At 49.2% G+C, this 13409-nt stretch overlaps 1 protein-coding gene across 4 annotated transcripts in view; it reads right to left on the minus strand.

Annotated features, from left to right (window-relative positions):
- Positions 1-4464, minus strand: part of CASP7 (caspase 7) — a 32386-nt gene extending 27922 nt beyond the window's left edge. For 2 of the 4 annotated variants that reach the window (XM_081231791.1, XM_081231794.1), the window contains exon 1: positions 3688-3759. The gene's annotated coding sequence lies outside the window, so the exon portion shown is untranslated. The other 2 variants (XM_081231793.1, XM_081231792.1) reach the window with 2 other exon arrangements.
- Between the last annotated feature and the right edge of the window lie 8945 nt (positions 4465-13409).

Here is a 13409-nt window from a genome sequence, read left to right on the forward strand (position 1 = left end):
AGGTTGGCAGCTGCAGGTCTGTGTTCCTGTCAGGCTCACCCAGGGATGTTTTCACACCGCTGGAAAACAAGATGGCATCTATCTCACAGAACACCCGTGCCCCAGAGCACAAGCAATGACTTTTGGAAGTGGGCAGAAGGAATCCAACTGCGGGGAGGTATCCAAGATGGCAAAACGCCAACCTTGTGTCCTTGAGCTCCGAGAGGCATTATCATGTCACCTTGCAGCTTATTTAGGGGTGAGCTGGGCAGTGAGGAGAGAAGTGAGAGGAAGGGCGAATCCTGTAGTCGGATCTTTACAAAGACAATGAGAAAGAAGTCCGATGGCTATCTTGTTCCTCAACTCATCGTGAAGCCCCCATCATAGCCACCAACCTGTTTCCAGTTGTGAGGTGGTAAGATTTTTCTGATTAGGACCCAAAATGTTTCTTGAAAACAGAGATAAGCCACCCCCAGGGGAGAGGAGCGTAAGTCCAGGCATGCAGAAAACACTCAGTCATTTTTATTTCATTTCCTTTATACAGACTTAGTTACTTTTCAATGTGGATTGTTACTAGCAAAGCACAGACGTATTTTCAAAATTAACAAGTTAATGTTATACAAAATCCACCAGAAAAAGACACTAAATTCGACATGTGGTGTTGAAGCCTTGAGTCTTTTGCTAAGGCTAATCTTAAAGACTGAATCTAGGAAGTATGATGATATAACAATGTGAACCATTATATATAGATATAATTTCCTGGAAGTCCAAGGCACCAGGTCTGTGCTAGGAGCTGGGGATACACCTGACCTGGTCCTGCCTTGTTGAGAGACAGGCACTGATAAACAGCACAAATGTTGACGGAGAACCGTGATCAGTGCCATGAGGATGAACAACTTGTGGCCACAGTAGGGGACCTGACCTAGCCCCAGAGGAATTAGGGAGGGTTCTCAGGGGAGGAAATGTTTGACCTGAGGTCTGAGAAGGGGAAGGAGAGAGGGTGGAAGTGAGGGAGGCACAGGGAACTGCACACCCATTAAACACCTGACATGCTCCATTGACGGAGGGGCTCAGTTTGAATCCTGCATCCCTCCCAGATTTTTGGAGGGAGCTTTGGACTGAGCGACAGGCTGATTTCTATGGCTCAGTGGTGGGAGGATCTCCAGAACTTTCTCTGCAAACACTAGGCCAGAAGGGTCTTCTGTGTGAAACCTATAGCATCTTTCTGGGTTGGTGCTGTTTACCGTCTAGGAGGGCAGCAAGAGTCCCTTCTAACAAGTTGCCAGAGTGTGCGTCTAAAACGAGGCAATGCTAGGGCTTTACTCTTAAATCTGTAAGGCTAAACAGTCAGTCTTTCTTATTCCTATGAGACTGGGCTTAATTTCTGGGTGAAATTAAGTTCACCCAGAACGAGAGTGGTGACTGAGTGGGGAACCTGATCTTGGTCACATCATATCAGTCAAGCCAAGACTTGGTGTTGACCTTTTATTTCTGCTTATCTTCACAGCCCAAGACAATCCAGGCCTATCTCAGTCTGCTATACTTGGAGAGGGCATGCCTGGCGTTATTTTCTTGCATTCGTCCCCTCTGTAACGCTCAGGCTGCAAAGAACAGTCAGCCATTCAAGGGAATATTGCTTATTCAATTGTTTCAATTGCTAAAAACATCTATCTTCTCTTTAAATAAATGAATATATAATACACGTGAAGCATTAACAGTGTCAGGCACTCTCTGTAAGCACTCTGCTAATTATTATTATTACTCTTACTATTATCCACGAGGACTCTTATTTGTAGATTATCTTAATCATTCTTTTATAATTCCAGTTATAGAAAAGTGCCAGGTACATGGCAGGCACTCAAAATTTCTTTATAAATGTCACAACTGAAATGTACTTAAAAATTTTTAATCCTTCAGGGCCCCAAATAAATTGTTGATATGGGACAGACCACAGAACCAAAGGGACCTAGGAGGGTGGCTGAGAACCCAGTTATGGTGAACCACAGACCAGGGGTTTAAATCAGTGCCTCCACCTCTTAGCCATGGGACCTTGAACAAAGTACTCAACCTCTCCAAGCCTGAGTTTCCTCATCTGTAAAATGGGAAAGTGGTGATGCCTAAGTCACACATGGCTATGAGGATGAATGGAACAATGCATGTAAAATGCTAAGCATGGTGTCTAAATGTTCTATAAGTATTCCCTGTTATCACCACTGTCCACAGAACTCAAGACTAGGACAACATTCAACTGTCAACCCTCGCTGGTATTTTAAAATCACATTAATTTTTTTTTTTTTTTGCGGTACGCGGGCCTCTCACTTTGGCGGCCTCTCCCGTTGCGGAGCACAGGCTCCGGACGCGAAGGCTCAGCGGCCATGGCTCATGGGCCCAGCCGCTCCGCGGCATGTGGGATCTTCCCGGACCGCGGCACGAACCCGTGTCCCCTGCATTGGCAGGCGGACTCTCAACGGCTGCGCCACCAGGGAAGCCCCACATTAATATTTTAAACAGCTTTTGTGGAGACTGAAAAAAAAGTTCCTCTAGTGATTATTTCTATACATGCTTAATAGGCGACTGGTACAGATCCGGTAGGAAATCAGTTCCCAGCTACTGTCTGAATTTCACTGCAGCTGCTTCCCCTGAAAAGTGACATAATACAGCTTGTGCCTCACTCCTGCCCCAGTGAAGACAATCTTCCTAAAAGGCTCAAAGAGAAGCAGCCCAGGGGACCTCCACTGCTCACCTCCAGCACCTGGAGGGGGAGGGGGCTCTGCTGGGCACTGAAGTACTCCACTGTCACCTGATGCTCACAGCACTGCTAGGAGGCTGTATTGCAGAAGAAACTTCAGTTTTCTCAGAGAGGTTAAGTAACCTGCCCAAAGCCACAGAGCTAAGAGGAAGCAGAAGCGGATTATGAACCTAGGTGGTGACTGGCTACCTGGGATGAAGGTCAGGCCATAGACCCTAAAGGAGGAAATAGCCTATAAGTAAACTAAGGTTAGGGCCACGTCCTTGGCCAGCCCAGGAGTTCAAGGGAAAAGGCTGGGAATGACTCAGAATCACCCACATATAATTTTACTGCCCCCCAAAAAGCGAAGTTGAATACAACGGTGAACGGCTGCAGCCTGAGTCCTGCCTGCTTCCTCTTCCTGAAGGAATCTTCAAGAGCCGTGCACAAGGGTACCTGAACAAAGATGACAGCGGCTTACGTGTAGCTTGCTAAGCCCTGACAGATGCACTGCTATGCACCACAATCACCTCATTCCATCGTCGCAGCAACCGTCAGCCCGGGCCCACCACTCTCCGCATTTCACAGACAAGCACAGAGAGGGCCAAGGCCCCACAGCTGACGGGCAAGGACGCTGGGACCGGAACCCTGGGCTGTCAACACGGGAGCCCCCGCAGTTAGCCAGGCGAGAGAAGGAACCCCTCCCGCCCTCCTAAATCCACCCCTCCTTCTTTTCCAAATCCCGAATAGTACCGGGTGTCCCAAGCCCGGGGACCAGAAGGGAAAGGAGGACAAGCTGAGCAAAGCAGGCGATGCTGGGGATGGCGGAGAGCCTTTTCCCCCGAAGTTGAGCGCCGGCCGTCGGGGCCGCTTAGCCCGAAGGGACCGGGCCCCCACCGACCGTGCTCGGTGGGAAGGGAGGAAGGAGGCGGGGGAAGGCAGGGCAGGAAGGCGGCGGCGGAGGCGGGGGTCAACGTTACCGTTCCCCCGACGATCGGGAGGCCAGAGCTGGCGGCCGTCTCCGTCCCTCCGCGGAGAGAGTCTGCGGCCGCTCGAAGGAAAGCGAAAGTAAAAGCCCCGGTGCGGCGAGGGGAGGAGTCGCCCGGGGCTGGAAACGGACCGGGCAGGCGGGGCTGCGGAAGCCGCCTCCGGCTCGCGACCCCGCGCTCCGCAAAGTTGGCCGCGCGCAGGACCACCAGGCCACCGCGCGCCCCTTCGGGGAGAGCGCGCCCAGCCCAGCCGGCCAACCGTCGCGCGCGCCATCGCCGCAGGGCGCCCTCGGCAAAGCTGGCCGCAGGCACCGGAGAGCGTGCTGGGCAAAGTTTTCAGAGCTCTAAGACCGCTCTCCGAGTGATCCGGAGAGCGCGCTCCGCAAACCCGCCGCACGCGGCCTCCCCATCCAGGCGAACTGAAGAGCGCGCCCTGCCGACTTCGCGGCTCTGGACGATGGGGCGCTCGTCGGAGCCCCCCGCTCCTGCCCTCGTCTACACCTGGACTTCGGCCTCCACACCAGCTCCGGGATCCAGTTCCCAAGGCCCGAAGGCGCCTCCCCCGCCAGATCCTGACCCCAGTATGCGCGGGTTGCGCCCCTCGGGGGACTGGGCGCCCACATCTGCAAGAGCTACCGTCGCCCAGGGGCCCGCGCTGGGAGCCGCCGTGTTCTCCCGCCTCCCAGAACTTGCTTCCAGTCCCTGGCGCGCCTTTCTCACCCTTGGGCAGCAAGACGCTAACTCCGTTTTCTGCAGAGCGCGTCCCCAGTGCCTAACACCGCCTGCTGGCCTGGATGTAGCGCCAGAATCATTCATGGACTATTTATTGAGCGCCCCCATGTGTCAGCCACTGGGTACGTGGCCGTGACTTGGTCTAATATGGGAGAGTCAGTGTAGTCCCCCCAACACCACTTCACCCCGGCGTCTCCCACACCCGCAACACCCACGCACCCTCCCACATTTGCCCTTTTACAACCTTCGGCCTCCAACTGGGGCCTCCAAGGCCTTGCTCTCTGAGACTCCTCAGGGGACCAGCTAATGAACACAGTCGCACTGAGGTGTAAATAGCTAAGGAGAAATTACAGTTTTATTCACACCAGAGATGTTGGCTGTGAAACTCTAAACGCCTTGAGTGAAAGGAGTGAACCTTCGTGGTGTGACATCGGGCAAGAACCACATCTTGTCTTTTATTTGCTCTTCTCTGGGACTGAGACTTCAATATTGTCTGTAAAATCTCACCAGGTAAGGACACTTTCTTGGTTTAAGAAAGACTGGTCCCAGGCAAGGGTAAGGGAGTAATTATAATTTATTAACTTCTGCCAGAATACTGAATTCCTGAATATTTTAAACAGGCAGTTACACTATTTCCACTATGGCTGCCCTATAGGCTGACCTTTTGTGCCATTCCCACCTCCCAATTCATATGTTGAAACTTAATCCCTAAAGTGAGGGCATTAGGAGGTAAGGCCTTTGGGAGGTGCTTAAATCTTGAGGGTGGAGCCCTGGTGAATGGGATTAGTGCCTTTGTGAAGGAGGCAAGACAGCTCCCTGGCCTTTTCCACCACAGAGAGAAATTGCAGACTGCAACCCAAAGAGGGCTTTGACTAGAACCCAGGCATGCTGGCACCCTGATCTTGGCCTTCTAGCCTCCAGAACTGTGAAGAATAGATTTCTGTTGTTTATAAGCTACTCAGTCTGTGGTATTTTGTCATAGCAGCCAAAACAGACTAAGACAGGCTGCACTATCTTTAATACCCATATTTGTGGGACTTCCCTGGTAGTGCAGTGGTTAAGAATCTGCCTGCCAATGCAGGGGACAGGGGTTCGAGCCCTGGTCCAGGAAGATCCCACATGCCACGGAGCAACTAAGCCGTACTGAAGCCCGTGTGCCTAGAGCCCGTGCTCTGCAACAAGAGAAGCCACTGCAATGAGATGCCCGCGCACCACAACAAAGACTCAATGCAGCCGTAGATAAATAAATAAGTAAATTTTAAAAATAATAAATTTACACTTAAAAAATACCCATATTTGCAAAATATCAGGCAAACTAAATTATTTTAGACACAAAGATAATTTACTTTTTGAAGGAATTCAATTGTGAATCATGGGAGAAATGAAAAATCCTATTAGTAAGGCAAATAAATTACTCTTTATCTGATTTATAAAATTGTTTTTGCAAGTTATTCCTGAAATATGATGAAACAGTGTTAGATGTGGAGGAGCCTTAACAACCAATCCCTCTGCTCATATTATAGATAAAGAATCTGAGGCTCAGAGAGGTTGCCAACATCACAAGCTTTCTAGTGGCAGAACCAGGATCAGGTTGCCTAGAAAAATAACGAATTTTTCATCCACAAGAAGGTTCTACCATAAATTATATCATGCAATTGTTAAAATGTGTTGCACACAGGAATTCATTGCTGGCTCAGGTAGAAAGACAGTTTGAAGGAAAACTTTCTTTTTTCAGTTCTATAGTGCAGACTGGCATGGGAACTCCAAATGTATTTCTCCGAGTCTGGATTATCACTGTACCAACAAATAAAATCGTAGATATGTGAAAGGGAAGAAACAATTTTGAACTTTCCCTCCATAATAATTGCACTGACCCTTTAGACCCAAATGATATTCTCTTCTAATTGTATTTCCTGTGTTTCTTCAGCCTTGGCCCATATCATCGTTTTCTGCTTCCTTTCCAAACTCACATGAGTAGAGCATGAGTCTTCCTCTTCACCCCAGAAAAATCCCCGACTCCGTATTGAGCTGGTTTCCCAAGGGCTGGCCTCATGGGTGCTCCTGGGCTGGTCCCTCTGGACCTTGCCTCCAGCCCTCTGCTCTGGTCACCAGGCTGCTGCTGCTAATCTTGCCAAGCTCTGCAGTCCCACCCTCGCCCTGCGGGCACTGCACCCCCAAGGGGTGCCACCAGTGATTGCTTCTCCAGCTGTTCAGAGGACAGCTTAGGCCAGGCTATGGCTTCGTACAGGACTCCACTGAAGGATAATCCCTTGAATAACAGAAATGCCACTCTTAGGACTCACAGGCCCAAACCCAGACTCTGTCTGAGGCACCAGCAGACTTCTGCAAAGGGGGAAGGGGTGAGTGGGAAGCTCAGGGTCCAGGCAGAATTCCTTGGAAGGAGGAATTGATGCTGTACCTATTAACCACTGCCTCTAAGCTCCCTGGTCTGTTCTGTGAGAATGGAAGTGGGCTCTTTGCATGTGGCCCCATGTTCAGCTTTGCCAGTAGGGGGCGCTGGAGAAAGATTGCAGGTTGTAAAGCTTTTGCTCCCTGGTTCTGGTGTGTCTGCCTTGCTTTTGAGGAATAGGGCTCATGAAGAAGGGGTGGCTTCTCAAGGTCCTATAGCACACCTGGCTTCCCCAGCACCCAGCTGTGCCTGCTGGCCAGCAGCACCCAGCAGCTAGCAACTTCCCTGGCACCCCCTTCAGGTGGTTTTGTAGCAGGGTGCCTCCATTGAGACAACTCCCCATGAACAGCTCTCTCTGGCACCTAGAGGGTAGATTTCCAGAAAGTTCTAGAGGACAGAGTTCTAGCAAGTTTCACTGGCACAGCCCCATAATAACTTCCCTGCATCTAGTAAGCCATGAATGTGCTCTCTCCAGTAAGGTTTGGGTCACAGCCCTGGGGTGGGGAGAGGGTGGGGAGTCTCTTCTTTAGGCCCTCTAAGGGCAGCGACAAGTTATGTCATGTTATGTTGTTATGGAGTGGATTGTGTCTCCTGCCTGCAAATTCGTATGTAGAAATCCGAACCACCAGTACCAAGGAATGTGACTTTATTTAGAGATAGAGTTTTTAAAGAGGTAAAGTGAGATCATTAGGGTAGACCCTAATTGAATATGACTGATATCCTTATAGGAAGAAATTAGGACACAGATACACACAGAGTGAAGGCGGACGACCATCTACAAGCCAAGGAGAGAGGCCTTAGAAGAAATCAACCATGCTGACACTTTGATTTCAGACTTCCAGCCTCCAGAACTGTGAGAAGGTAAATTTCTGTTGTTTAAGCCACCCAGTCTGTGGCACTTTGTATGGCAGCCGTAGCAAACTAATATACATGTTATCTGCAAGTGTGCTATATCTGTAATAGCTGTATTTTTTTAAGTTCTCTTTACTTCTTACTCTCTCTTTTTTTTTTTTTTAAAGAAGATGTTGGGGGTAGGAGTTTATTAATTAATTAATTTATTTTTGCTGTGTTGGGTCTTCGTTTCTGTGCAAGGGCTTTCTCTAGTTGTGGCAAGCGGGGGCCGCTCTTCATCGCGGTGCGCGGGCCTTTCACTATCACGGCCTCTCTTGTTGCGGAGCACAGGCTGCAGACGCGCAGGCTCGGTAGTTGTGGCTCACGGGCCTAGTTGCTCCGCGGCATGTGGGATCCTCCCAGACCAGGGCTCGAACCTGTGTCCCCTGCATTAGCAGGCAGATTCTCAACCACTGCGCCACCAGGGAAGCCCTACTTCTTACTCTTGATATTACAATCCCCTGTTATAATCATTTGATGTATCAACCTTTCCCTGTTCAGATTACTGGGTGGTTTCTCTCTCCTGACTGGACCCAGAAAGCTAGACTTATGTAACCTGAATCCAAGGGCTGCCTCCTTTCTGATTCTGTGGCCTTCAGCAGTTGGGAATATCCATTTCTTGATTCAGAGGGAAAGCTCCACCCCACCCACAGTGTGTGTTGTGGTCCTCTGGTCCAGGGAAAGGCAACCACAGCAGAAGTTCAGGCTTCCCCAAGGTGAGGAAAGATACTTGCCTAATTATGGTCACCACCATCTAGTGCACAGACCTCATGACTGCATGGAGGAACATGACTCTGAAGTCGTCAACGGGTGCCCATGGAACTTTTTTCTGCCCCGTCTAAACCCATGTGGTCATCCCCAACAAATTCCCCCAGGCATAAAGGGATGGGGGTGGGAGTGGGGTGGGAATTCTGACCTGGGAAAGCACGACAGCTAGAGACAAGCCCTTGCTTCGTTAATTTTCCACCCCAAGTACTGGTCACATCTTGCACAGTGCAGAGGAGAGGAAGGATGGGACAGAATTGACACCCTCAGCTGGAAGGGAGGACAGTGGGAGTTCATGGTGGACCTCATACAAACACGTTCCTCTACCCTTAGCACGATCAGTTTCCTTGAGTGATTGACCCTTGGGGTACCCTATGCCACATCCCCTCGGCTCACCAGTAGCTCCCTGCGTGGCACCAGGACCTCCTTAAGTTCCTGCAGCAGCATCCCTCTGCTCCTCTGCCTTCTGGGCTTCCTCCAAAGCCGTAGAAGTCTGTTCAGCTTGTGCTGAGGGTGTACCCCAGAGGTGTAGGGGGTTATTGCCCCTGAGAGTACTTGCAGCCGATGGGAGGTGAGAATTGGGTGGATGAGTGTCCCAGCCTCTTGTCCTTCAGTGGGACGGTTTGGGGGCACATTCTACACGATTCCTCAGAGGGTCCCTAGCAAGATTGAACCCTAGTTGCCCACAGTGGTAATTAGATCAGGACGTGCCCTTTATTGACTCTTCTTTCTCTGGCTCACTCACCTCAAACCCTCACTCCTGCCTTGCGGGATCACCGCCCAGAGAAGTACCTGCAGCCAGGTGCTCATCTCAAGCTCCACTTTTGGGAGAACCTAAACTAAGGGAGGCACACCCCGCCCCCAGCACGGGAGGAACAAGCCCAGTCTAACCAGAGTGATGATGACAGAGTGAAGGCTTTGGTAGCTTTCTTGGTACTTCACATTTGTCATCTCCCTGTAATTTCAAAATCATGTGGCATCCATGGCCCTGGAGGGCACTGGAAATGATTCACAGCTGGGAAGAATTACCTCATATGCTCGATGACAGAACCAAGGTACAAAAAGATCTCGACCAGCTGAAGCAATGGGGCCGCCATCAACAGGATGCAGTTTAAAAGAGAGAAATGAGTGCTACATTTAAGTTCCAAAAGGAAATCAATCGCCTGTATACTGAATGATAGTCATTAATGTGAAGCAGAATGTGGGGTTTTTCATTGATCACAATCTCCCTATGAGTCAAGACTTAAAACAAAAAAATTAGCCAAAGCAATATGGGACACTGTTGGCAAAGGCATCCAGATCAAGGATTAACAAGCCTCTACAGGGTCTGGCACTGGCTCACCATCACCAAGCCCAAGTCCTGGGCTCTCTGCTGATTGGACAATGTATCAGACACCTCTCAGGAGCCACTTTCCATCCACTTAGCCTCACCTGTCTTAGACCTTTGCCCATTTATGCCAATCCAGCCTGGGCAGTGGCAGCTAGCTCTGTATGGGCCCTGGCCATCTTCACAGGAGCATAACCAACAGTTTTGACCTGCTGCTGCTCTTGCTTTTTTTCCCTGTTGCTATTGAGGCATAAGATGCTGTGGGACTCCCTGGGTGCATACACAGCATGGATGTGTAGGGGAGTTAAAACCCAGTGGGGCCAAACGTTCACCAACGGGAGCCAGGGGCCAACAGATACTTCCTTCCCGCTTCCTTCCTCTAGCAGACGTTCCTGGGTAGCAGTTGTTTGTGTGGCGTCTTGGAAGGTAGAGACCAAGAGATCCAGTGTCCGGTGGCTTCTTTGGGAAAGGACCCTCGTGTTGACTCTCCCCGCCCCATTTCCTGCCTTCTTACTTCTGCTCCCTGGGACCATACTTCTGAATGAAGTCCTCGCACATAAGCCTTTGCCCCAGGTTCTGTTTTTTGGGGAACCCAGGCTAACACACATTGTCTGAACCGATGCTGGGGGCCAGAAGAGCATGTGTGCCCACTGGCTAAGGCTTGGAGGACCTCATGTAATCACTGTGACAAGGGGGAGGGGCTGTACTGGATGTGAGAGGGGTCAGCTGGACACAGGGAAGACCATCCACAAGGTCTATCAAGCAGATGAGGGCTCTGTGTCTCTTGCCAGCAGCGAGGGTTCATTTTAGGTCCTTCAACTGTCCCATTTCCAGTTCTACGGGGTTGTTTTTCCTCACTATTTCTGATACATAATAAGTGCCTTTTAAAAGCAGAAGTGATGGTAGGAGTCAAATTTAACATCTTTCATTTGGGTCATCCTTGTTTTCACAAGGGTGACCGAGAACGTGTAGCAGCGATGCAATCACAACCTTAGAGAAGTGTTAAGTAGTTTTTTTCTTTAAAGGAAATCTGGCTGCGATTCCTCATCCCTCTGGATGGGGGCAGAGTTCTTTCTCTGTGATTCCTGGGGCTTCCAGCCCAGGTCCGGGTAAGGCTGGAGAAATCCCACACAGAGCAATACGTTTGGGGAACCTATAGGTCTTAGTTCTTTGCCTTTGCTGTTCCCCTTTGTTCAGGCTGCCTTGTATCACATTTCAGCCTGGGAGCCTTCCTGGGTCTAGAGCCCCTACGTAGAGCCTCCTTCCTATGCTGAGAAGGCAGCAGTGTGCCCACGCTCCACCTGTGGGAAAATTCACACTGCATCTTCTCCTTAGTGTCATGGCAACGCTGCTTTTCTTCACTCGCTCTGTGGCCCCCTCCCCCTGGTTCTCCCAACACAACACAAAAGCACTATTGATTTCTCTCTGCCCTACCTGGGGTCCCTCCAGCAGAGTTTCTTTCCTCAGAGCCTTTTCTTTAGGCCACAGATCACTAATTGGTAGCCTGCCGTCTAAGTACTGCCCATGTTTCTGTTTTATTGTTTTATTCCCAGAGTTTTACAAAAGAGAGAATTTCAAGTGCAGGTGCAGATATCTGGCTTTTCTGGAAAAATCATAATATTTGGCAGTGCCAGGTACTGATTGCCTCATGACAAATTGCTGGCATGGAGGGGTTCAGATGGGACATGGGACCTATGGCTTCACCTCTGTCCCCTGTAGGTATTTTTTTTTTTTTTTTTTTTTTTTTTGCGGTATGCGGGCCTCTCACTGTTGTGGCCTCTCCCGTTGCGGAGCACAGGCTCCGGATGCGCAGGCCCAGCGGCCATGGCTCACGGGCCCAGCCGCTCCGCGGCATATGGGATCCTCCCAGACCGGGGCACGAACCCGTATCCCCTGCATCGGCAGGCGGACTCTCAACCACTGCGCCACCAGGGAGGCCCTCCTGTAGGTATTTTGGTGTGAGTATTAAGTTGATTTCTTTGATTTGATAAATACTTGTTGAGCACCTTTTCCATATCAGACCTTGTTCTAGGCACTGGGGATACAGAAAGGACAACAAGGACCAAGGCTCCGATTTTGATGGGACTCATATTTTGATGGAGGAGACGGATAATTTTTAAGAGTAGATATAGTAAGATTTAAGGGGTCAGGTGGTGGTAACCGCTGTGAAGAGCATAAAGCAGGGGGAGGGTCATAGAAGGCAGTGAGCTGAGGGGTGGGGACAGGTGTGGTGCCATCTTTTGTAAGCTGTTTCTGGAAGGTCTGTTTCAAGTGACATTTAGGTAGACCCCTGAAGGCAATGAGGGGCTTCACAAAGCCAAGAAGAGAGCTTGTCTTCAAGCTGCTCCCTTTCAAGCCTGGGAGGCAAGGGACTGAGCAAGACCTGGAAGGCAAGGACTTCTTGGAACGGTCCAGGATAACATACAGAAGCCGGCACTCAAAGAGTTCTCATCTGTTCTTAGTTTTGCATTCTTGCAGAAGCTACACACGAATTGATATCTTAATAAGTTTGCCGTCCTACTCTTATAAATATCTTTATTTATTTTTTTAAGTTTTATTGAATTATAGTTGATTTACAATGTTATGTTAATTTCTGCTGTACAACAAAGTGACTCAGTTACACATATATATATACATATATATTTTTCCTATTCTTTTCCTTTATGGTTTGTCCAGGATATTGAATATAGTTCCCTGTGCTATACAGTAGGACCTTGTTTATCCACCCTATATATAATAGTTTGCCTCTGCTAATCCCCAACTTCCAGTCTTTTCCACTCCTACCCCCCTTCCCCTTGGCAACCACAAGTCTGTTCTCTATGTCTGAGTCTTTTTTTGTTTCATAGATATGTTCATTTGTGTTGTATTTTAGATTCCACATATAAGTGATATCATATGGTATTTATCTTTTTCTTTGTCTTATTTCACGTAGTATGATCATCTCTAGGTCCATCCATGTTGCTGCAAATAGCATTATTTCTTTTTTAAGGCTGAGTAATATTAAACATTTTTAATAGACAAGGCTAAATTTCAAATATGGTATTTACCCTCCTGTGGAGTGAATCAATCCTGTTTTATTTTCTTTTGCGGGGGGAGCTGGACTTTCTGCTTTACTCACAGGCCTCACAGAGCAAGTTTTCTCATTTGGTCGTTGGATGAGGGTGTGGTGTATGCCTTTGAGTTCTTTTCTTGGGTTATGATCACAGTTAGTGTTAAACTACTACGTGCTGCCTGATCATACACAAGGATTTGGTCATCCACATAAACGTGATGCTGTTGTGAGTTCACTTTTCTATTTAGAGAAGCATGTCAGCTAGGAATACCTCCACCTTATTTCCCAGACGCATGCGTGCTGAGCGAGTTGCCAAAATAGCCCTTTGAGTAAGTGGCAGCTTTAAAAACCATCCAGCTGCTGACTTCAAACTAGAAGGTCAGCAAAGGAACGTGGAAGTTGGATTCTGAACGGTCAGGGTGCCCACAGAAATTTACTAGGGGTCGGGATTTTGGAGACTTGAACAACTAGACTGGGGCTTCTCCTTGGATTTCTTACTTGTTACCTATCTTTGTCTTCTCTCTTCGGACTTCAAG

The sequence above is a fragment of the Mesoplodon bidens genome (genome assembly GCF_964165515.1).
Source record: "Mesoplodon bidens genome assembly, chromosome: 1".
Taxonomy (NCBI): Eukaryota; Metazoa; Chordata; class Mammalia; order Artiodactyla; family Ziphiidae; genus Mesoplodon; species Mesoplodon bidens.